Source organism: Budorcas taxicolor, chromosome 15 (genome assembly GCF_023091745.1).
Source record: "Budorcas taxicolor isolate Tak-1 chromosome 15, Takin1.1, whole genome shotgun sequence".
NCBI classification, from domain to species: domain Eukaryota; kingdom Metazoa; phylum Chordata; class Mammalia; order Artiodactyla; family Bovidae; genus Budorcas; species Budorcas taxicolor.
The window spans coordinates 58,367,285-58,390,871 of NC_068924.1; positions in this window are offsets into that span (position 1 = coordinate 58,367,285).

Below are 23,587 nucleotides of genomic sequence, written 5' to 3' on the forward strand. Positions count from 1 at the left end.
CTTCTCCATCTTTGGCTGCAACGAATATAATCAATCTGATTTCAGTGTTGACCATCTGGTGATGTCCATGAATAACTTAACAATAATAATTCGTGAATTACAGTTTTGTTCTGAGAATCAAATGTGATGATGAATATGAAACTGTTGCACAGATTCAAATCTGTATATAAATGTGCGCAGTTTTATTCTGGCAAAATACTTTATTCTTAAAATTCAACTGTCAAAAATAGGAATAACAGTGGAAACATGGGATTGAGGCTCAGGAATGTTGACCGAATCCTGGGGCACTTCCAGGATGCCTCAGCTTCAGGTAAAGTGTCCTGTGTTCTGCGGTCTGTGAAGGGCTCATTCCTGGGTCTCAGGTAATGGTCTTTGCTATGAGTTGGATTGTACCCCCCTAGAAATGCTATGTTGAAATCCTAAAACCTAGGCCCTGAATGTGATCTGTTTTTGGAAATATGGTTTTTGCAGATGAAATCAAATTATAATGAAGTCATGCTATAGTAGCATGGACCCTTAATACAAAAATAAGCCATGCCCTTACAAGAAAGGAGAGCAGACACAGAGACAGGTACACAGAGGAAGGAAAAAGCCACGTGATAGTGGAGGCAGCAATCGGAGTCACACACCTGCTAGCCAAGGGTGAGGTGAGAAGAGGCCAGTAGGGATTCACCCCTATAGATCTCAGAAAAAGCATGATCTTGTCAATACCTTGATCTCAGACTTGTTTGCTTCAGGACTGTGAGAAAATAAATTGCTGCTGTTTTAAGCCACCCAATTGTTATATTTGGTCATGGAAATCCTAGAAAACTAATGCCATTTTTTTTAATGTTCATATTTTAATCGGATATATTTTATTGCTGAAAAATGTTAACCATCATCTCAGCCTTGAGTGAGTTATAATCTTTTTCAATAGTAATATCCAAGACCACTGATCACAGATCACCACAAAAAATAAAATATTAATGGAAAAGTTTGAAATATTGTGATAGTTATGAAACTATGACACAGAGACACAAAGTGAGCAAATGCTGTTGGAAAAATGAATAGACTTGCTTGGTACAGGGTTGCCACAAACCTTAAATTTGTAAAATATGCACTTATCTGCAAAAAGCAATAAAATGAAGTACAATAAAACACAGTATGCCTTACAAATTTTGACTCTTAAATTTAGGAGAAAGTAAAAAAGAAAAATTCTAAAAATCAGGTGATCATTTAATGTAAAACTGTCTTGATTTCTGGTTACCAAATTAGTCCTGTGTATTTGAGTCCAAATTTGAGAGTCCAATGTCTGGAAAAAACATAGAATGTATAATAGTAGCTAAGGAATCTAGCATCTCTTCCAGTAGATATTCTTTTAACTTGTCAATTTATTAATAGTATTCAAGTTTAAATCTCTAATACCTACACCTCTCAGTCATGAATCTTTGCTCCTTTTATTCTGTTCAGTCTCTTGATCATATAATATCCTGCGTATTTTGTCTCCAACCTCAAATTGTCCCCTGCTCCTCTTTGCCCATCCAAATTCAACCTTCAAGGTTCAAGTTACAAACTATTTTCTTCATGAAAACTCTGCCAGTTTTTGTCATTAAGATCAAATACTTTATATGATCTGATTGTTCCTAAAGCACCTTGTATTCTATCTGGTGCTTTGATATTTATGGGTGTGTGTGTGTGTGTAAGTGGAAGGTGAGGAGTGAAGAGAAGATGGTAACCTTGTTCTTTCAATGCAGTTCTTAGCTCCTTTATGGTAGGCATTCATTACATGAATTTGCAATCTTAATATTTTTATTAGCACAAAGTGAAGAATATAGTAGATGGGCAACAAAACCTGACTTGATAATATAGGAATCTAATGATATTGTAAATGGAAACAAAATGCAGCTAAATTGTAGATATACAGAATATGGGCTAATGATAGGATTCCATTTGTATTAAAGAATGCATGCAAATCTTGATTGGTCCCACATACTAGTGGATAATAGAGAGAAATTATTATTTGTTGACCATGGTACTGTGATTCAGATACTTCATCAAGCAATGTACATATGTAATTGTTTCTAATACTCAGAGGAATTCTCTAAGTTCAGAGTCATTATTCCCAATTTAAAAAAATCAGGAAATTGATTGAGGGTCAGAGGGCTTCTTGGAGAAATAGTACTGTTGTTCCCCTATTGTAGGCAGGTGATATGTTCTAAGACCCTGCATGAATGCCTGAAACCACAGATAGTATGAAACCCCATGTAAACTAAGTTTTTCTTCTATGTGTATATACCTACAATAAAGTTTAATTTATGAATTAGGCACAATGGGAGATTAACAACAAAAACTGTTAATAAAAGTTATGTTAGTATGGTCCTTCTCATCTTCAAAATATCTTACTGTGCAAATTTAATGCCTTTTCCATCTTAACTAAGCATTTTATCATACTTCATGGTCTTAACTTCTGTTCTTTGAAGTGCAACAGCAAAGCTAATATAAATCTCTTTTTCATCCTTCACAATTTCACCAATAGAAAATTTGTTCTTACCATTGACAATTTTTTGGATACAATTTTTTCTTTCCTTACTTAATGAGGAACTTTCATCTTTTTATTTAAAGAAAACACTTTAAGGCTTCTCTTTGACATATCTGTACAAATAGCATCCTGATTCTTGCACTTTGGGGCCACTATTAAGTAAAATAAAGGCTATTTGAACACAAGTACTGCAATACTCTGACACAAGATCTCATAACCAAGATGGCGACTGAGTGACTAACAGGTGAGACACACTAGGCAAAGGAATGATTCACGTCTCGGGAAGGTGGAGTGGGGCAGCATGAGATTTCATCATGCAATGTAAAACCTCTTAATTGTTGCTGAAATTTTCCATTTCATATTTTCAGACGACGGTTGACCATGGGTAACAAACTATTAATAACCTCAGATGACATGTGAGGATATGCAGATGACATAAGCAGATGACACCAGCCTTATGGCAGAAAGTGAAGAGAAACTAAAGAGCCTCCTGATGAAAGTGAAAGAGGAGAGTGAAAAAATTGGCTTAAAACTCAACATTCAAAAAACGAAGATCATGACATCTGGTCCCATAACTTCATGGCAAGTTAATGGGGAAACAATAGAAACAGTGACAGGCTTTGTTTTCTTGAGCTCCAAAATCACTGCAGATAATGACTGCAGCCATAAAATTAAATGACGCTTGCTCCTTGGAAGAAAAGCTCCGACCAACATAGACAGCATACTAAAAAACAGGGACATTACTTTGCTGACAAAGGTCTGTATCATCAAAGCTATGATTTTTCCAGTAGTCATGTATGGATGTAAGAGTTGGGCCATAAAGAAAACTGAATGCTGAAGAACTGATGCTTTCGAGTTGTGGTGTTGGAGAAGACTCTTGAGAGTCCCTTGGACTGCAAGGAGATCAAACGAGTCAATCATAAAGGAAATCAGCCCTGAATATTCTGAAACTCCAACACTTTGGCCACCTGATGCGAAGAACTGACTCATTGGAAAAGACCCTGAAGCTGGAAAAAATTGAAGGCAAGAGGAGAAGGGGATGACAAAGGATGATATTGTTGGATGGCATCACCGATTCAATGGACATGAGTTTAAGCAAGCTCCGCGAGTTGGTGATGGACAGGGAAGCCTGGTGTGCTGCAGTCCATGAGTCACAGAGTTGGACATGACTGAGTGACTGAACTAAACTGAACTGAAACTATGAAAAATAAAACGGTGGCTATGGGAGACCACTGTATATAGTAAAAAGTCCTTGCATAATACTATGATCCCTCGTGTCTTTCATTACGTTTTAAAATATTTTGAGAAGCAGAGTCAGAAAGAACAACTTTGGATTCTATTAATATATGGGCTTCACTGGTGGCTCAGACAGTAAAGAATCTGCCTGTAGTGCAGATTGCCTGCAATGCAGGACTGCAGGGTTTGATCCCTTGGGGGGGGAAGTTCCTCTGGAGAAGGAAATGGCAACCGACTCTAGTACTTTTACCTGGAAAACTCTATGAAAGGAGCTTGGCAGGCTACAGTCCAAAGGGTCGTATCGAGTCAGACATGACTGAGAGATTAAACCACCACTATAGGAATTCAAGGGTCACATTAAAATAAATAATTGATTGCAGCCACTATGTGTCTATGATAAGACAATCCTGGGTTTGGTGGCATGTGGGGCAGTGTCCTTCCAAGAGAAAAAAGCCAAGCAGTAGGTTTGCTTCGTGGAAACCATTAGAAAAGAGCTTCTTTAAAAAAAAAAAAAAAACACCTGCAAGTTTTCAGATACATTTTTTAAATGTGCTTCAATCTCTAAGGCTGTGGTGAAAAAAGCATTTAATGATCAGCCTTCAGATTGGTCTTTGCGATCTTGGAAAACTCAGGGTAACTACTTTAAAATGTTATACTTCCTCCCACTTTTCAGGAAATAAGAATGAGTCTAAGTGATATGGACTGAGCAAGACAGTGGAAGAATTGTCAGTGTTCCTCTTCAGACTTGATAATGACCTAGGGTCAGGGGCAACTCCAGGACATGAGCACAGTTAGGTAGGTGACAGAATTTTTTCAGCATGTGTTATTTTTCAGTCTAGTATAGTATAATGATTAGGATGCACATATAAATATATAGAAAAGAATATATGAATATTTTATTTTTAAGTACAGCCAAGTATAGTGGCTAAGAACAGAGTGTTAGAGACAATTTGATGTTTCCAAATCCTGGCTCCATATTTTAAAAGCTGTGTGACTTAGGTCAAATCACTATACTTCTCTGGGTTTCAGTTTCCTCATGCATACTATGAAGATATTTACAGTGTTAACTTTATAGACTGTTGTGAAGATTAAATAAATTCACATTTGTAAAGTGTTTAGAACAGTGGCAAGTGCTATAGATATGTTTTTTAGATAAAATAAATTAATCCCTGACAACAGTATTGATGGAATCATATAACTATAAATTGCTTTCTTAGGAATCCTTGAATTCAAATACACTTTTTTTTTGAAGAAAAAAAAAAAAACTGTCCTATTCAGATTAAACACTGAAATATGAACAGAGTGAGGGCTAGAACTTCCAACTCTTCATGGTTATTCTAGAATTATTCCCAATCTACATTGCACCTTCAATATTTGTCAGCCCTGGAAAGATGCCATTAGCTCTTCTCTTTCCTTCCCCTCAGGCTGGGAGTTTTCCACTCTTGGCACCCAATTTGGGAATTTACCAGCTGTCCCCTAGGACTTCAAAGCCTTCCTAGTCCATGAAGCTAAAAACGTGGAGGAGAGTATCCTTCACAGCTTTTGAGTTAAGGAATTATTTCCTCGAGGCCGTGTTCAAAATGCCAATTGCTTATTATACTGGGGCACTACATAATTTATCTGAAAAGGAGTAATGGAAAATGAGACCAGGACAAGTAGATCATCATGAGATGAGTTTTTGGAAAATGTTATGGGTAGCAAACAACAGAACTGGAGGACGGGAGTGTGAATAGCGTTCACTAAGAGAGAAAGAATTGGGAGCCAAACCATAGAGCAAAAGAAAGAGTAACACTGAGTTTGGTGATTTCCTATCATCTGAATATAGTTTTTTCTTTCTTCAGGAATAGAATTAATTAGAGAAAGAAGGATAAGGATAGATGTGCAAGAAAGATGAAGATGGAAACCAGTGCTAATTGGTAGGCATTGTGTGCAGGTACTGTTTGGCATTTCCTTCATAGTAACCCTGTGAGATAGACATTTGTAACCTCATTCCCAATGGGGAAACTGAGGCTAAAGCAGGTTTAAAAACTTGCTCATTCAGCTCACCAGAGGCAGAGCCAGCTTTTCTCTAAGGTGTCAAAAATTCTTCTGCCACAATGCTTGACTCTTTCTCTACTGTCATACCTCTTTACTTTTCTTGCTTTTTTTCTGAGGCCAATTAAGCTCACTACTGAGCACTTTTATCTTACCACAGTCCTGCCAAAACCCCATCACCCTGTATTAGAAGGTACTTGACTGCATGTCAAAGAGAAAAGAGTAATTGCTCTTCTTTTGTTAACTATTTTTAGCACAAATTAACTGACTAGCAGATTTATCTTAAGTGATGCTGGCACTATTCATGGAGCCTGCACTACTACTGAAAATACAAATGCTAATTGTGCTGACAGCACTCAGCACAGCTTTTGACTTACTCATTCTAATTGAAAGGTGGACTACCGGGGCCTTGTTTCATGTATATTTGCATGAACTAGATGATTGTCTTAAATCCTCTTGCTTATCATCATACTATTCGCTCTATTTAACATGTTTGCTTCTCTGAATAACTTGGTTGCTTAAAAATTCATTTCACCCATGTTTATTGAAAAGAGAGAAAGAAGTCTCTAAGGATAATATTAGAAGGGATTCTGGAGGCTCACTTACACTGAAAAAAAAATTCTATGGAACCCAGTTCAGAATTACACAAAAAAAGATCATGAATGAAAGAAAATGTTATTCTTTCTACTTGGCACTCTCCAAATGACTTAACCCCAACCTGAAGGTAATGGTGGGTTTATGGTTGAAGGTGAGGACATTCACGTTTCCAATTAAAATTTTTATGATGCAAATGAGCATTATTTTTAGAACATGACTGCCTGAGTAGGTTCATAGATCTTAACATAAATAAAATGTTTTATTTTGCATGTTTGTAAATGACATTGTATTTCACTTTTGTTTATTTTTAAAATTATCTTCTCCTATCCTTCTATAAGTGCTGTCTCTTCTCTGAGGCACAAAAAGCTAACATTTATTAACTGACAGTAACTAGGGCTGAATATGTACACAGTACAGAGAAGGATTCGAGGGAAAAACAGCAACAGCAACAACAACAAAAGATTTAAAAAGTTATTTCACATTAGCTAGCACATCCGTTTGGCTTCTGTCACTTGTTAGTAAATGAATGACTTTCAGCAAGTAATTTATATTTTTAAGCAACAGCTTCTTGAACTCATAAGGAGATAAGTTAAAAAAGGGGAGACTAATAGCAGTCTTACTTGCTCCTACTCATTAGAAGGTCTGTCAGGGAGTAAATGAAAAATAACGTTGGTAGTTGTTCCATAGGGTGGCAGCCACATGAAAAATACTTATTTTCAATACTAAAAAGAAGTATTCCAAGCCTTAGTAAAAAGAACATCTCCTCATTTCTCATCTCACTTTATCATTTTTCATAAAATAGTTGACTAGAGGCACAATTAAATATTTTTCTTGTATTTATTTGCAGATAATGAAGCCCCCTCCAGGTAGGAGAGGTTAATGATCAATGGTCATATTCTGCCCACACGCATGTAGATTTCAGAGCAGTTGGATCTGAAGGTTGTTGATGCTGACTCCTACTTACTTCACACCAGTCCACCAGAAGAATGTCCACAAGGTGATCATGCCCTCTTTGAATAATTACTATAAAACTTCTCACTATTTTCTCCAAATTGGGACATGGTTTTGAGGACATTAGCCTGCTATAACCCCCTTTGCCTGGCAAAGTGATAAAGCTATTTTTTTGCTACTTCACTCAAAATTCTGTCACTCAGATTCGATTTGGTGCTGGTGTACAGAGAAGCTGAGCTTTTGGCATCAAAGATAATAATAGCTATTTCACCTAGATTTCTTGTGTCAGATCTTGCCTCTTTTATTTCAATCACCCCTCAACCTCTAAATCTTAAGAAACACCAAAATTAAAATTTTAATTTTATATTTCCTCTGTTTCTCAGTCTTTTTATTTCAGATCTCAAGAAATGCACTTAATCTCACTGATCTCAAGAAAAAGAAATCCAAATTCCTTAAAGATTTTATGAAGCCCTTTAACATCTGCCTGTCTTCTATATGCATTATTTCCAAATATAAATGAATGCAGTTCTGCACAAAATTCAATTTTTTAAAGAAAATTGAGTTAAAATAATTTAAAGTTAACATGGAAAGGTAAACATCTTCAAATATCCAATAATATTTAAAAAATAAAGAATACAAAGGAGGATGTGCTTTTTTGATACTCCATGAACTCGATGATAGCCTTACATTCAAAACCATGTGATGCCTGCTCAGAAATAGGTTAATAGGTCATTGCAACAGAATCAGAATCAATGAACAGAATAAAGTAGATATGAAAACTTAACATTGGACACAGATGGTCATTTAACTCACTGGAAGATTTATTTAATATATTTTTCTAGAATAAATAAATTCTCACTAGAAAAAGATCAAAATTCTTGATTTTCTTCCTCACATCATAAAATAAAACTGTATATATTTATTATTAGAAGTGAACATATATATTAATATTTTAAATATTTTAGGCCAAAGTAGAACTTCATTATCTACAGAATATAGGCTTTTTGTATAACTTTCAGGTTGAAGACCATTTTGAGTATAACAGTACCTCTAGATCTTGGACATATGTAGATATTTATGCCTTTAGTATGAAAAAGGCATCTTATAAAAGCTGTAAGATAGTAGATTGGGGAAATGGTTTATAATAAAAATATGACAAAAATTTTTTATACTTATTATTAGAAAACCTTCCTCCAATAATTCAAAAAAGAGACAACCTTATAATAAAGTTATCATTGGACACAAACAGGCAATTCACATAAGAGGAAATCAAAATGTCCAAAAGTTATATGCCAAGGTGTTCAATCTCATTTGTGGTGAAATTTAAAGTTATACAATAATTAACTACATTTTTATAGGGTGGTGATAATTATAAAGGGTACTACCACCCACCACTGGCAATGATGTGGATAGATGTGTTCCCAACTCCTTAATGCTGCGAATCTGAATTGATACAATATTTTGTCGAAGTAGTCTGTTTATGGCTGGTCATGTTAATATTACAGAAGACAAATGTATAATAAAACAGCTTCATTTATGAGATGCTCTTCAATAGTGCATAGATAGAAGCAATGAGATATTTTATATGTTTATAAATCATGTGTATATTATATACATGTATATTTGCATACATATACATATGTATATTCAACAAATTATACACATGCATGCTTGTAGTTTAAAAATGTGGAGGAAATCTGGAGAATGTATATTATATATTTGTAGGAGAAAGTAGTTGAATATAATTTTTAAATATCCATTCTATGGAATATGAGACAAATAGTAAAATGAATAAACTAAGCTTTTGCACAAGATGGTTAATTTACTGTATGTGTGTTTTCCTGTTCTTATGAAGTCTCAACTAAATAATAATAAAGGGATAAAACAGATATAAGCCAAACTAGAAAAGAAGCTACTGAAAGATGAAATACTTTAACAAATTTTGACAAGACAGAAAGTGGATGCAAGACAGGAATCTGACACAGGAGATCAGAGAAGCTGTAGCAAAAAGTAGAGGCACAAGGATCTTTATAACCAAGGAGAAAGAAAAGTTGCCACAAGAAATACTAGAAAAGTATAGGATTTAGGGACCGTTGGTACAATGATGGGTAGGATTGATGCTAAAAATAGATAGATTACTTTAAAAGCTATATATAGAATAGACAACCATGTTGTCTTTGCACAAAGAATACAGATGTTGAATGTCCTATTTTGAGGCAGGAGAGAGAAAAAGGAAAGAATTGCAAGAAAAAAGTCTTTTGAGAAAGCAAATGAAAAAATCAATATAAAATGCACTCTGTATCAATGAAAATGTATATTTGTTCATGCTTTAGGCATTTACTTGTGTTTTTACTTTTTCTTAGTATTATAGCTAGATATTATCCTAAATCAGTTTTCAAAAGTGTGAAGTATGGGTTGATGTATTCAGGCTTCAGTCTAGATGCTTGAGCCTGATATTCAGTCACTGATTCATTCATTCATCAAAAAGTTATTAAACACCCACTATCCTGACCTATGAAGAACTTTATACAAATAAAATTTAAAAACTTAGGTGGAATGGATATTTTCCCAGAGAAACCTTCATTAACTTAAGTGAATCAAGGGACAATAATAAACCTGAATTATTAAAGAAATATATCAACAGTGAAAAATCTAACAAAATACCTCAAACAGACAGTTACAGGTGAGATTCCCAAACCAATAATGAATAGAAAAATCTAACACATACTTCATAAAAAGAAAATATTCATCAACTCATTTAATAAGTATTAATATAGTAGATATCAATAACCTCAGATATACAGATGACACCACCCTTATAGCAGAAAGTGAAGAGGAACTAAAGGCCTCTTGATGAAAGTGAAAGAGGAGAGTGGAAAAGTTGGCTTAAAGCTCAACATTCAGAAAACGAAGATCATGGCATCTGGTCCCATCACTTCATGGGAAATAGATGGGGAAACAGTGGAAAGTGTCAGACTTTATTTTTTGGGGCTCCAAAATCACTGCGGATGGTGACTGCAGCCATGAAATTAAAAGACGCTGACTCCCTGGAAGAAAAGTTATGACCAACCTAGAGAGCATATTGAAAAGCAGAGATATTACTTTGTAGACTAAGGTCCGTCTAGTCAAGGCTATGGTTTTTCCAGAGGTCATGTATAGATGTGAGAGCTGGACTGTGAAGAAGGCTGAGTGCCAAAGAATTGATGCATTTGACTGTGGTGTTGGAGAAGACTCTTGAGAATCCCTTGGACTGCAAGGAGATCCAACCAGTCCATTCTGAAGGAGATCAACCCTGGGATTTCTTTGGAAGGACTGATGCTAAAGCTGAAACTCCAGTACTTTGGCCACCTCATGCGAAGAGTTGACTCATTGGAAAAGACTCTGATGCTGGGAGGGATTGGGGGCAGGAGGAGAACAGGACGACAGAGCATGAGATGGCTGGATGGCATCACTGACTCGATGGACGTGAGTCTGAGTGAACTCTGGGAGTTGGTGATGGACAGGGAGGCCTGGGGTGCTGCAATTCATGGGGTCGCAAAGAGTCGGACACGACTGAGCAACTGAACTGAACTGATCTGAATAAAGTAGATACCAACTTGATGGGCTTCCCCAGTGTCTCAGCAGTAAAGAACCCACTGCAATGGAGGAGATGCAGGTTTTTTCCCTGGGTCAGGAAGAACTCCTGGAGAAGAAAATGGCAATCTAGCCCATTATTCTTGACAAGAAATTCCCTTGAACAGAGGAACCAGGACAGAGTCCATAGGAGCACAAAGAGTTGAACAAGACAGCGTCTGAACACAAGCGCCAACTTGATAAAAATATTGCATTTGAAATGAGGAATCTCAAGACCAGAGGGAAGAAATATCACTTTTCAAAGATATTCATGAGGTTTTAATGCAACAAACCACTATGCCATATAACTTCTTTCCTCATAAAAGATAAAACTTGTTATAAATTAGCTTTACAAATAGAAATTGTTTAGATAATTAATCAACCCACAAAATGTTGCAACTCCATATAGGCAAGGTCCAATAAAGGAGAGGGAGAAAGCAATATATATACATATATATATGTATATATATATATGCTACTGAAAATGTAGTAAACAATACCACACAGTGAATTATGTAGATAACAATCAGTTCAGTTCAGTCACTCAGTCGTGTCTGACTCTTTGCGACCCCATGAATCACAGCACACCAGGCCTCCATGTCTATCACCAACTCCCAGGGTTCACTTAAACTCATGTCCATCGAGTCAGTGATGCCATCCAGCCATCTCATCCTCTGTCGTCCTGTTCTCCTCCTGCCCCCATTCACTCCCAGCATCAGAGTCTTTGCATGAGGTGGCCAGAGTATTGGAGTTTCAGCTTCAGCGTCAGTCCTTCCAATGAACACACAGGACTGATCTCCTTTAAGATGGACTGGTTGGATCTCTTTGCAGTTCAAGGGACTCTCAAGAGTCTTCTCCAACACCACAGTTCAAAAGCGTTAATTCTTTGGCACTCAGCTTTCTTCACAGTCCAACTCTCACATCCATACATGACCACTGCAAAAACCATAGCCTTGACTCAGTGGACCTTTGTTGGCAAAGTAATGTCTCTGCTTTAGAATATGCTGTCTAGGACGGTCATAACTTTTCTTCCAAGGAGACAGCGTCTTTTAATTTCATGGCTGCAGTCACCATCTGCAGTGATTTTGGAGCCCCCCCAAAATAAAGTCTGACAGTGTTTCTACTGTTTCCCCATCTATTTCCCATGAAGTGATGGGACCAGATGCCATGATCCTTGTTTTCTGAATGTTGAGCTTTAAGCCAACTTTTCCACTCTCCTCTTTCACCTTCATCAAGAGGCTTTTTAGTTCCTCTTCACTTTCTGCCATAAGGGTGGTGCCATCTGCATATCTGAGGTTACTGATATTTCTCCCAGCAATCTTGACTCCAGATTGTGCTTCTTCCAGCCCAGCATTTCTCATGATGTACTCTGCATATAAGTTAAATAAACAGGGTGAAAATATACAGCCTTGACATACTCCTTTTCCTATTTGAAACCAGTCTGTTGTTCCATGTCCAGTTCTTACTGTTGCTTGCTGATCTGCATTAGGTTTCTCAAGAGGCAGATCAGGTGGTCTGGTATTCCCATCTTTTTCAGACTTTTCCACAGTTTATTGTGATCCACACAGTCACAGGCTTTGGCATAGTCAATAAAGCAGAAATAGATGTTTTTCTGGAACTCTCTTGCTTTTTCCATGATCCAGTAGATGTTGGCAATTTGATCTCTGGTTCCTCTGCCTTTTCTAAAACCAGCTTGCACATCTGGAAGTTCACGGTTCAGTACTGCTGAAGCCTGGGTTGTAGAATTTTGAGCATTAATTTACTAGTGTATGAGATGAGTGCAATTGTGCAGTAGTTTGAGCATTCTTTGGCATTGCCTTTCTTTGGGACTGGAATGAAAACTGACCTTTTCCAGTCCTGTGGCCACTGCTGAGTTTTCCAAAGTTGCTGGCATATTGAGTGCAGCACTTTCACAGCATCATCTTTCAGGATTTGAAATAGCTCAACTGGAATTCCATCATCACCTCCACTAGCTTTGTTCATTCCTAAGGCCCACTTGACTTCACATTCCAGGATGTCTGGCTCTAGGTGAGTGATCACACCATCGTGATTAACTTGGTCATGAAGATCTTTTTTGTACAGTTCTTCTGTGTATTCTTGCCACCTCTTCTTAATATCTTCTGCCTCTGTTGGGTCCATACCATTTCTGTCCTTTATTGAGCCCATCTTTGCATGAAATGTTCCCTTGGTATCTCTAATTTTCTTGAAGAGATCTCTAGTTTTTCCCATTCTGTTGTTTTCCTCTATTTCTTTGAGGCTGCGTGGGCGCAGGAGGGCCGAGAGGAGCTACTCCATGTCCAAGGTCAGGAATGGCAGCCGTGAGGAGATACCCCTAGTCCAAGGTAAGGAGGAGTGGCTGTGTTTTGCTGGAGCAGCGGTGAAGAGATATCCCATGTCCAAGGTAAGAGAACCCAAGTAAGATGGTAAGTGTTGGGAGAGGGCATCAGAAGGCAGACACACTGCAACCATAATCACAGGAAACTAGCCAATCTGATCACACGGACCACAGCCTTGTCTAACTCAATGAAACTAAGCCACGCCATGTGGGGCCACCCAAGACGGGAGGGTCATGGTGGAGAGGTCTGACAGAATGTGGTCTTCTGGAGAAGGGAATGGCAAACCACTTCAGTATTATTGTCTTGAGAACCCTATGAACAGAAAAGGCAAAATGATAGGATACTGAAAGGGGAACTCCCCGGGTCAGTAGGTGCCCAATATGCTACTGGAGATCAGTGGAGAAATAACTCCAGAAAGAATGAAGGGATGGAGACAAAGCAAAAACAATACCCAGTTGTGGATGTGACTGGGGATAGAAGCAAGGTCCGATGCTGTAAAGAGCAATATTGCATAGGAACCTGGAATGTCAGCTCCATAAATCAAGGCAAATTGGAAGTGGTCAAACAGGAGATGGCAAGAGTGAACACTGACATTTTAGGAATCAGCAAACTTTTAAAAAGGACTGGAATGAGTGAATTTAACTCAGATGACCATTATATCTACTATTCTGGGCAGGAATCCCTTAGAAGAAATGGAAGAGCCATCATGGTCAACAAAAGAGTCCGAAATGCAGTACTTGGATGCAATCTCAAAAATGACAGAATGATCTCTGTTCATTTCCAAGGCAAACCATTCAATATCATGGTTCATTTCCAAGGCAAACCATTCAAATCCAAGCCTATGGCCCAACCAGTAATGCTGAAGAAGCTGAAGTTGAATGGTTCTATGAAGATCTACAAGACCTTTTAGAACTAACACCCAAAAAAGATGTCCTTTTCATTATAGGGGACTGGAATGCAAAAGTAGGAAGTCAAGAAACACCTGGAGTAACAAGCAAATTTGGCCTTGGAGTACAGAATGAAGCAGGGCAAAGGCTGATAGGGTTTTGCCAAGAGAACGCACTGGTCATAACACCCTCTTCCAACAACACAAGAGAAGACTCTACACATGGACATCACCAGATGGTCAACACTGAAATCAGATTGATTATATTCTTTGCAGCCAAAGATAGAGAAGCTCTATACAGTCAGCAAAAACAAGACCTGGAGCTGACTGTGGCTCAGATCATGAACTCCTTATTGCCAAATTCAGAAATTGAATTTGAATTGAAGAAGTTGAACTTAAATTGAAGAAAGTACGGGAAACCAGTATACCATTCAGGTATGACCTAAATCAAATCTCTTATGATTATACAGTGGAAGTGAGAAATAGATTTTAGGGACTAGATCTGACAGACAGAGTGCCTGATGAATTATGGACGGAGGTTCGTGACATTGTACAGGAGACAGGGATCAAGACCATTTCCATGGAAAAGAAATACAAAAAAGCAAATGGCTGTCTGAGGAGGCCTTACAAATAGCTGTGAAAAGAAGTGAAAAGCAAAGGAGAAAAGGAAAGATAGAAGCATCTGAATGCAGAGTTGCAAAGAATAACAAGGAGAGTAGATAACAATGGCCAAGGGGAATTCAGGTGAGGAAAAATTCCTGTAGGCTGGCTGAGACAATTTAGTCTTCAAGGAGGAATTTAGTAGTTGAGCAAAGTTTACACAGATGATATGGAAAATGAATTAGAAGATCAACCTAATTACTCAAGTTGCTATTCATGGTATTCACTTTTTTCTTTGTTAAAACATTTTTTATAAGAACGTTAAACATAAGATTTATCCCTATAAGTGCCTGACCCAGTATTGTTATTTATAGGCACAATGTTGTACAGTCAATCTCCAAAACTGAGATTTCATACCTGTTGAATAGAAACTCGTTATTTCTTCCACTATCCAGTCCCTGGGAACCTCTATTCTACTCCCTGTTTCTATGAGTTAACTATTTTTTGATACCTCATATGAGTGGAATCAGGCCTCTCTGATGGCTCATGGTAAAAATCCACCTGCCAGTGCAGGAGACCTGAGTTCAATCCCAGGGCAGAGAAGATCCCCTGGAGAAGGAAATGGCAACCCACTCCAATGTTCTTGCCTGGGAAATCACATGGACTGAGGAGCCTGGTGGCGGTAGTTCATGAGGTTGCAAAAGAGTCAGACTCAAACTAACAACTGAAAGGACAACATGAGTGGAATCATATAGTCATTTGTCTTTCTGTGACAGGCTTATTTCATTTAGCCTTATGTCTTCAAGGTTCACATGTGTCAAATATGACAGGATTGCCTTAATTTTTGAAGGTGAATAATATTTTATTGTTTGTATATATCATATTGTTTTTATTCATGTGTTGATGGACAAGGTTGTTTATATATCTTGGTTATTGTAAATAATATTGCAATGAACACAAGAACACAAATTGCTCTTTGCAATCTTGATTTCAATTCTTTTAGAGAAGTGCCCAAAAGTGGGACTGTTGGATCACAGTGTTTCCATTTTAATTTTTTTGAGGAACCTCTATATTGATTTCCATAGTACCTATATTGTTTTACTGGAGAAGGAAATGGCAACCCACTCCAGTATTCTTGGCTAGAGAATTCCACGGGCAATGGAGACTAGTGGGCTACTGTCCATGGAGTCACAGAATCAGATAAGACTAAGTGACTAAAACACACACACACACACACACACACACATTATTTTACATTTTTACCAACAATGTGCAAGGGTTCTAATGTCTACATGTCATCTACAACACTGGCTATTTTGTGTTTTGTTTGTTTTATAACAGCCATCCTAATAGATGTGAGATGATATCTCATTGTTTTGACCTGCATTTCCTTAATGATGAGTGATGTTGATCTTCTTTCTATACACATATTAGCTTTGCATGTTTTCTTTGGATAAATGTCTATTCAAGTCTTTTCCTCATTTTTAACTGAGCCTTTTGTTATTAAATTGCAGGAATTCCTATATATTTTGGATGTTTGTTGTTATTTAGTCACTCAGTAGTGTCTAACTCTTCTGTGACCCCATGGACTGTAACCTGCCAGGCTCCTCAGTCCATGGATTTGCTAGACAAGAGTACTGGAGTGGGTTGCTATTTCCTTCTCCAGGGGATGAGAGATCGAACCTGAATTTCCTGCATTCTGTGTCTCCTATATTACATGCAGATTCTTTACCACTGAGCCACTGGAGAAGCCCTATATTTTTCATTTTGTTGTAAGTAAGATGGTAGGTGTTGCAAGAGGGCATCAGAGGGCAGACACACTGAAACCATACTCACAGAAAACTAGTCAATCTAATCACACTAGGACCACAACCTTGTCTAACTGAATGATACTAAGCCATGCCTGCGGGGCAACCCAAGATGGGTGGGTCATGGTAGAGAGGTCTGACAGAATGTGGTCCACTGGAGAAGGGAATGGCAAGCTACTTCAGTATTCTTGCCTTGAGAACCCCATGAACAACATGAAAAGGCAAAATGATAGGATACCAAAAGAGGAACTCCCCAGGTCAGTAGGTGCCCAATATGCTACTGGAGATCAGTGGAGAAATAACTCCAGAAAGAATGAAGGGATGGAGACAAAGCAAAAACAATACCCAGTTGTGGGTGTGACTGGTGATAGAAGCAAGATCCGATGCTGTAAAGAGCAATATTGCGTAGGAACCTGGAATGTCAGGTCCATGAATCAAGGCAAATTGGAAGTGGTAAAACAAGAGATGGCAAGGGTGAACGTCGACATTCTAGGAATCAGAGAACTAAAATGGACTAGAATGGGTGAATTTAACTCAGATGACCATTATATCTACTACTGCGGGCAGGAATCCCTTAGAAGAAATGGAGTAGCCATCATGGTCAACAAAAGAGTCTGAAATGCAGTACTTGGATGCAATCTCAAAAACGACAGAATGATCTCTGTTCATCTCCAAGGCAAACCATTCAATATCACAGTTATCCAAGTCTATGCCCCAACCAGTAACACTGAAGAAACTGAAGTTGAACGATTTTATGAAGACCTACAGACCTTTTAGAACTAACACCCAAAAAAGATGTCCTTTTCATTATAGGGGACTGGAATGCAAAAGTAGGAAGTCAAGAAACACCTGGAGTAACAGGCAAATTTGGCCTTGGAATGCGGAATGAAGCAGGGCAAAGACAAATAGAGTTTCGCAAAGAAAATGCACTGGTCATAGCAAACACCCTCTCCCAACAACACAAAAGACTCTACACATGGACATCACCAGATGGTCAACACCAAAATCAGATTGATTATATTCTTTGCAGCCAAAGATGGAGAAGCTCTATACAGTCAACAAAAACAAGACCGGGAACTGACTGTGGCTCAGATCATGAACTCCTTATTACCAAATTCAGATTCAAATTGAAGAAAGTAGGGAAAACTGCTAGACTATACAGATATGACCTAAATCAAATTCCTTATGATTATACAGTGGAAGTGAGAAATAGATTTAAGGGATTTAATAGATCTGATAGAGTGCCTGATGAACTATGGAATGAGGTTTGTGACATTGTACAGGAAACAGGGATCATGACCATACCCATGGAAAAGAAATGCAAAGAAGCAAAATGGCTGTCTGGGGAGGCCTTACAAATAGCTGTGAAAACAAGAGAAGCAAAAGCAAAGGAGAAAAGTAAAGATAAAAGCATCTGAATGCAGAGTTCCAAAGAATAGCAAGAAGAGATGAGAAAGCCTTCTTCAGCGATCAATGCAAAGAAATAGAGGAAAACAACAGATTGGGAAAGACTAGAGATCTCTTCAAGAAAATTACAGATACCAAGGGAACATTTCATGCAAAGATGGGCTCAATAAAGGACAGAAATGGTCTGGACCTAACAGAAGCAGAAGATATTAAGAAGAGGTGGCAAGAATACACAGAAGAACTGTACAAAAAAGATCTTCATGACCCAGATAATCATGATGATGTGATCACTAATCTGGAGCCAGACATCTTGGAATGTGAAGTCAAATGGGCCTTAGAAAGCATCAGTACAAACAAAGCTAGTAGAGGTGATGGAATTCCAGTTGAGCTGTTTCAAATCCTGAAAGATGATGCTGTGAAAGTGCTGCACTCAATATGCCAGCAAATTTGGAAAACTCAGCAGTGGCCACAGGACTGGAAAAGGTCAGTTTTCATTCCAATCCCAAAGAAAGGCAATGCCAAAGAATGCTCAAACTACCACACAATTGCACTCATCTCACATGCTAGTAAAGTAATGCTCAAAATTCTCCAAGCCAGGCTTCAGCAATATGTGAGCTGTGAACTCCCTGATGTTCAAGCTGGTTTTAGAAAAGGTTGAGGAACCAGAGATCAAATTGCCAATATCCACTGGATCATGGAAAAAGCAAGAGAGTTCCAGAAAAACATCTATTTCTGCTTTATTGACTATGCCAAAGCCTTTGACAGTGTGGATCACAATAAACTGTGGACAATTCTGAAAGAAATGGGAATACAAGACCATCTAACCTGTCTCTTGAGAAATCTGTATGCAGGTCAGGAAGCAACAGTTAGAACTGGACATGGAACAACAGATTGGTTTCAAATAGGAAAAGGAGTACGTCAAGGCTGTATATTGTCACCCTGCTTGTTTAACTTCTATGCAGAGTACATCATGAGAAACGCCGGGCTGGAAGAAACACAAGCTGGAATCAAGATTGCCGAGAGAAATATCAATTACCTCAGATATGCAGATGACACCACCCTTATGGCAGAAAGTGAAGAGGAGCTAAAAAGCCTCTTGATGAAAGTCAAAGAGGAGAGCGAAAAAGTTGGCTTAAAGCTCTACATTCAGAAAACAAGGATCATGGCATCCGGTCCCATCACTTCATGGGAAATAGATGGGGAAACAGTGGAAACAGTGTCAGACTTTATTTTGGGGGGCTCCAAAATCACTGCAGATGGTGACTGCAGCCATGAAATTAAAAGACACTTACTCCTTGGAAGAAGTTATGATCAACCTAGATAGCATATTGAAAAGCAGAGACATTACTTTGCCGACTAAGGTCCGTCTAGTCAAGGCTATGGTTTTTCCCGTGGTCATGTATGGATGTGAGAGTTGGACTGTGAAGAAGGCTGAGCGCTGAAGAATTGATGCTTTTGAACTGTGGTGTTGGAGAAGACTCTTGAGAGTCCCTTGGACTGCAAGGAGATCCATTCTGAAGGAGATCAGCCCTGGGATTTCTTTGGAAGGAATGATGCTAAAGCTGAAGCTCCAGTACTTTGGCCACCTCATGCGAAGAGTTGACTCACTGGAAAAGACTCTGATGCTGGGAGGGGTTGGGGGCAGGAGGAGAAGGGGACGACAGAGCATGAGATGGCTGGATGGCATCACGGACTTGATGGACGTGAGTTTGAGTGAACTCCAGGAGTTGGTGATGGACAGGGAGGCCTGGCGTGCCCTGATTCATGGGATCGCAAAGAGGCAGACACGACTGAGCAACTGAACTGAACTGAACTTAGTCACTAAGAGGTGTCCAACTCTTTGTGACCCCCTAGACTGCAGAACGCCAGGCTCCTCTGTCCTTCATTATCTCTCAAAGTTTGTTGAAATTCATATTCATTGTCAGTGATGCTATCTAACTATCTCACCCTCTGCCTCTTCCTTCTCTTTTTGCCTTCCATCTTTCCCAGCATGAGGGCCTTTTTCAATGAGGCAGCTCTTCACATCAGGTGGCCAAAGTGTTGGAGTTACAGCTTCAGCATCAGTCCTTCCAATGAATACTCAGGACTGATTTCCTTTAGGATTGACTGGTTTGATCTCCCAGCAGACCAAGGGAGTCTTAAGAGTCTTCCCCAACACCACAATTGGAAGCATCAATTCTTTGGCTCTCAGCCATCTTTATGGTCCAACTCTCCCATTCATACATGACTGCTGGAGAAACCATAGCTTTGATTATACAGATGTTTGTTGGCAAAATTATATCTCTGCTTTTTAATATACTGTCTAGGTTTGTCACAACTTTCTTTCCAAGGAAAGCATAGTAACCTTTTGTAAGATATATGACTTGCAAGTATTTTCTCCTATGCAGTATGACCTTCCAAAAGGCCACTTTTTAATTTGTTGATTGTTTCCTAGGTAGAAAGAAGCTTTTCAGTTTGATGCAGTCCCACTTATCTATTTTTATTTTTGTTTTCTGTGCTTTCAGTGTCATATCCAAGAAATCATTGCTAAAACCAATATTGTGAAAATTTCCCCATGTTTTCTTTTAAAAGTTTTCCAGTTTCAGGTTATGCTGCTGTTGCTGCTGCTGCTGCTAAGTTGCTTCAGTCGTGTCCGACTCTGTGCAACCACATAGACGGCAGCCCACCAGGCTCCACCATCCCCGGGATTCTCCAGGCAAGAACACTGGAGTGGGTTGCCATTTCCTTCTCCAATGCACGAAAGTGGAAAGTGAAAAGTGAAAGTGAAGTAGCTCAGTCATGTCTGACTCTTCGCAACCCCATGGACAGCCAGGCTCCTCTGTCCATGGGATTTTCCAGGCAAGAGTACTGGAGTGGGGTGCCATTGCCTTCTCCACAGGTTATGTTATCCATTGCTAAATAAACACATTCAAACATTTTATCATAGAAAGCACTGTGTATATCCAGTTATCCTTAGTGGTTTATTATTCAATTTTAAGACCTTAAACATTTTTAAGAAGGATGAGGGTTACAAAATGCTTACAGAAATATTACAGAAATAAAAGTACAACTGAAGGTTAAGTCAGAGATAAATATTAAGCTCAAAGAAATTTTCCAAGAAACTTAAAGCTGAGAAATTAACATGTCATAGAGACAAAACTCACAGCCATAAAATTAGTTTTTTGGAAAAATGTAATTTTTCATTAGGCATTTATAATTTTATAATGCCTATAATTTTATAGGCATTTTCTTGATATCTTATTTTCTGTTTAAGTGTGAATGTGCACAAATACTTATGTTGCTTCATTTTTCTAAATGTAAATCTATGTTTCCAAATCTAGCTTTGTGTCTGTGCTTACAAAACTTGACAAGTCATTCATACTAGTCATTCTTGGTGAACACTTCTTTCTTTCCAGGATTGTTTAAGCATCTTGGGGCTTATTTTGTCAGAACATCTACAGGTAGACTTCTTGTCTTCAGTCATTCTTACTGCTGATGTGCCTGTGATTGCATAGACCATTCTAATATCTGATACCCAACTCCCTACCTGACCATCTTGAGAACTGAGAATTTTACTCCCCAACTTCAACCTGCCTGTAAAGAATCTGCCTACAATGCAGCAGACTTGGGTTTGATCCCTGGGTTGGGAAGATCCCTTGGAAAAGGAAATGGCAACTCCCTCCAGTATTCTTGCCTGGAGAATTTCACAGACAGAGGAGCCTGGAAGGCTACAGTCCACGGGATCCCAAAGAGCGGGACACACTTGAGTTTTCACTTTTACAATTCCAAGCACCAGCCTTCATCCACCTTCTTTCTGATCGGTTGAACTGAAATTCTTTCTTTGAAACTGAAATACAAAATATTTTGCTCCCCTCTCCATTGTACACACGCTTGCTCAGGCTTTAGAAATATACCATTGTCTTTCCCTTCACAGAATGCTCAGTCATGTCTGACTCTTTGTGGACCCATGTGCTGTAGCCCACCAGGCTCCTCTGCTCACAGAATTTTCCAGGCAAAATACTGGAGTTGATTGCCATTTTCTGTTCTAAGGGATCCCCAGACCCAGGGTTGGAACTCGTGTCTTGTGTGTCTCCTGCATTGGCAGGTAGATTCTTTATACTAGCGCCACCTGGGAAGCCCTTCTCAGAATTTGGGAATTTAAAAGTTTATTTTTCCCTGGTAACAACACAAGAAATTGAAAAAAAAAATTTTTTTTTCCTTAAATTTCAGCTTCTGACACATTCTAACAATCTATGTTTCCATAGATTGAACATCATCTTACAAAAATGAAAATGTAGGATGACTCAAGATTTAAAAAATCTTACTGAGCTCCTATAGTCTCCCTCTTGTTTATTGGTTTGTTAAATTATAATTGTCAAATAAGTACAAAATATCTGTGAGGCTCCTTACAGAGATCAGTTTTATTTTTATTTTAGGCAAACTTGGACATAGTCAGAAAGGATTCTGGATTTAGGCTGAAAGAGGCGAGTGGAAAGCTGTATCAAGAAATGTCAGTATATCAGTGTGGCCTTTTTATTCAAATTACTTGGAAAAGGCATCCCTGGAAATCATCAGCCCCTTGAAGATTCCATGCTGCTGCTGCTGCTGCTGCTGCTAAGTCGCTTGAGTCATGTCCGATTCTGTGAGACCCCATAGACGGCAGCCCACCAGGCTCCTCTGTCCATGGAGTTCTCTAGGCAAGAGTACTAGAGTGGGTTGCCATTTCCTTCTCCTGAAGATTTCATAGTGGGCACTTTTTGTTTATATCTAGGGTGATGAAAAGATTTAGAAGAGGGGGTCCCAAGCATATGCCATCTGCAGCTTTCGGGGATAAAGTGCTGCTTTTGTGCGTGCTTGTGCTTAGTTGCTTCAGTCGTGTCTGACTCTCTGCGACCCCATGGACCATGGCCTGCCAGGCTCCTCTGTCCATAGGATTCTCCAGGCAAGGATACAGGAGTGGGTTGCCATGTCCTATAAATTGATTATTCTCCTTAATACCACCTCAAAAAAAATGGTGAGAGAATGGCTAACCTGAAGGAAACCTCTGTTTTCTTGGAAAAGAAGATGCAAAAGAAAAAAAAAAAATTCCCCACAGCAACAAAAAGGGACCTTATCAGGAGCACATAACTTGAATGTCTGCCTTTGCTGCCACTCTGGAATCTTAGCCGGTCAGAGGACCGGAGACAGTCTCATCAAAGCTCAAGCCAGAGCAACAACCACTAATAGATGGTGCCAGACTCCATGCAGGACAGAGAGGAGCTTGAATGGCATGGCTGGACCTGTAGCACTCTTATTTGGTTAGCTTGGGGGGCTTCCCTGTTCATTTCACTAACCTCATAGTAACACAGCGACATATTTTACCAGGCTGAATTATTTATATTGGAATCTGATATGAATCAAGACAGATAACATTTTTCTGTAATCCTACATAATTTCTATTTTAAACTCACAATTTGCCAGAACAGGAAAATTAATGTCAATCAAATGGGAATATTCCTTTTGTATGGGATTGTGTCTAAGGGGCTCTCCTAGGTCAGATGTAAAGCATGTGGGAGCATGGGGAGGTGACAGTTCATCAGTATCCCTTGAATGTCATCTTCCCACACAACCATCTATCACTGAT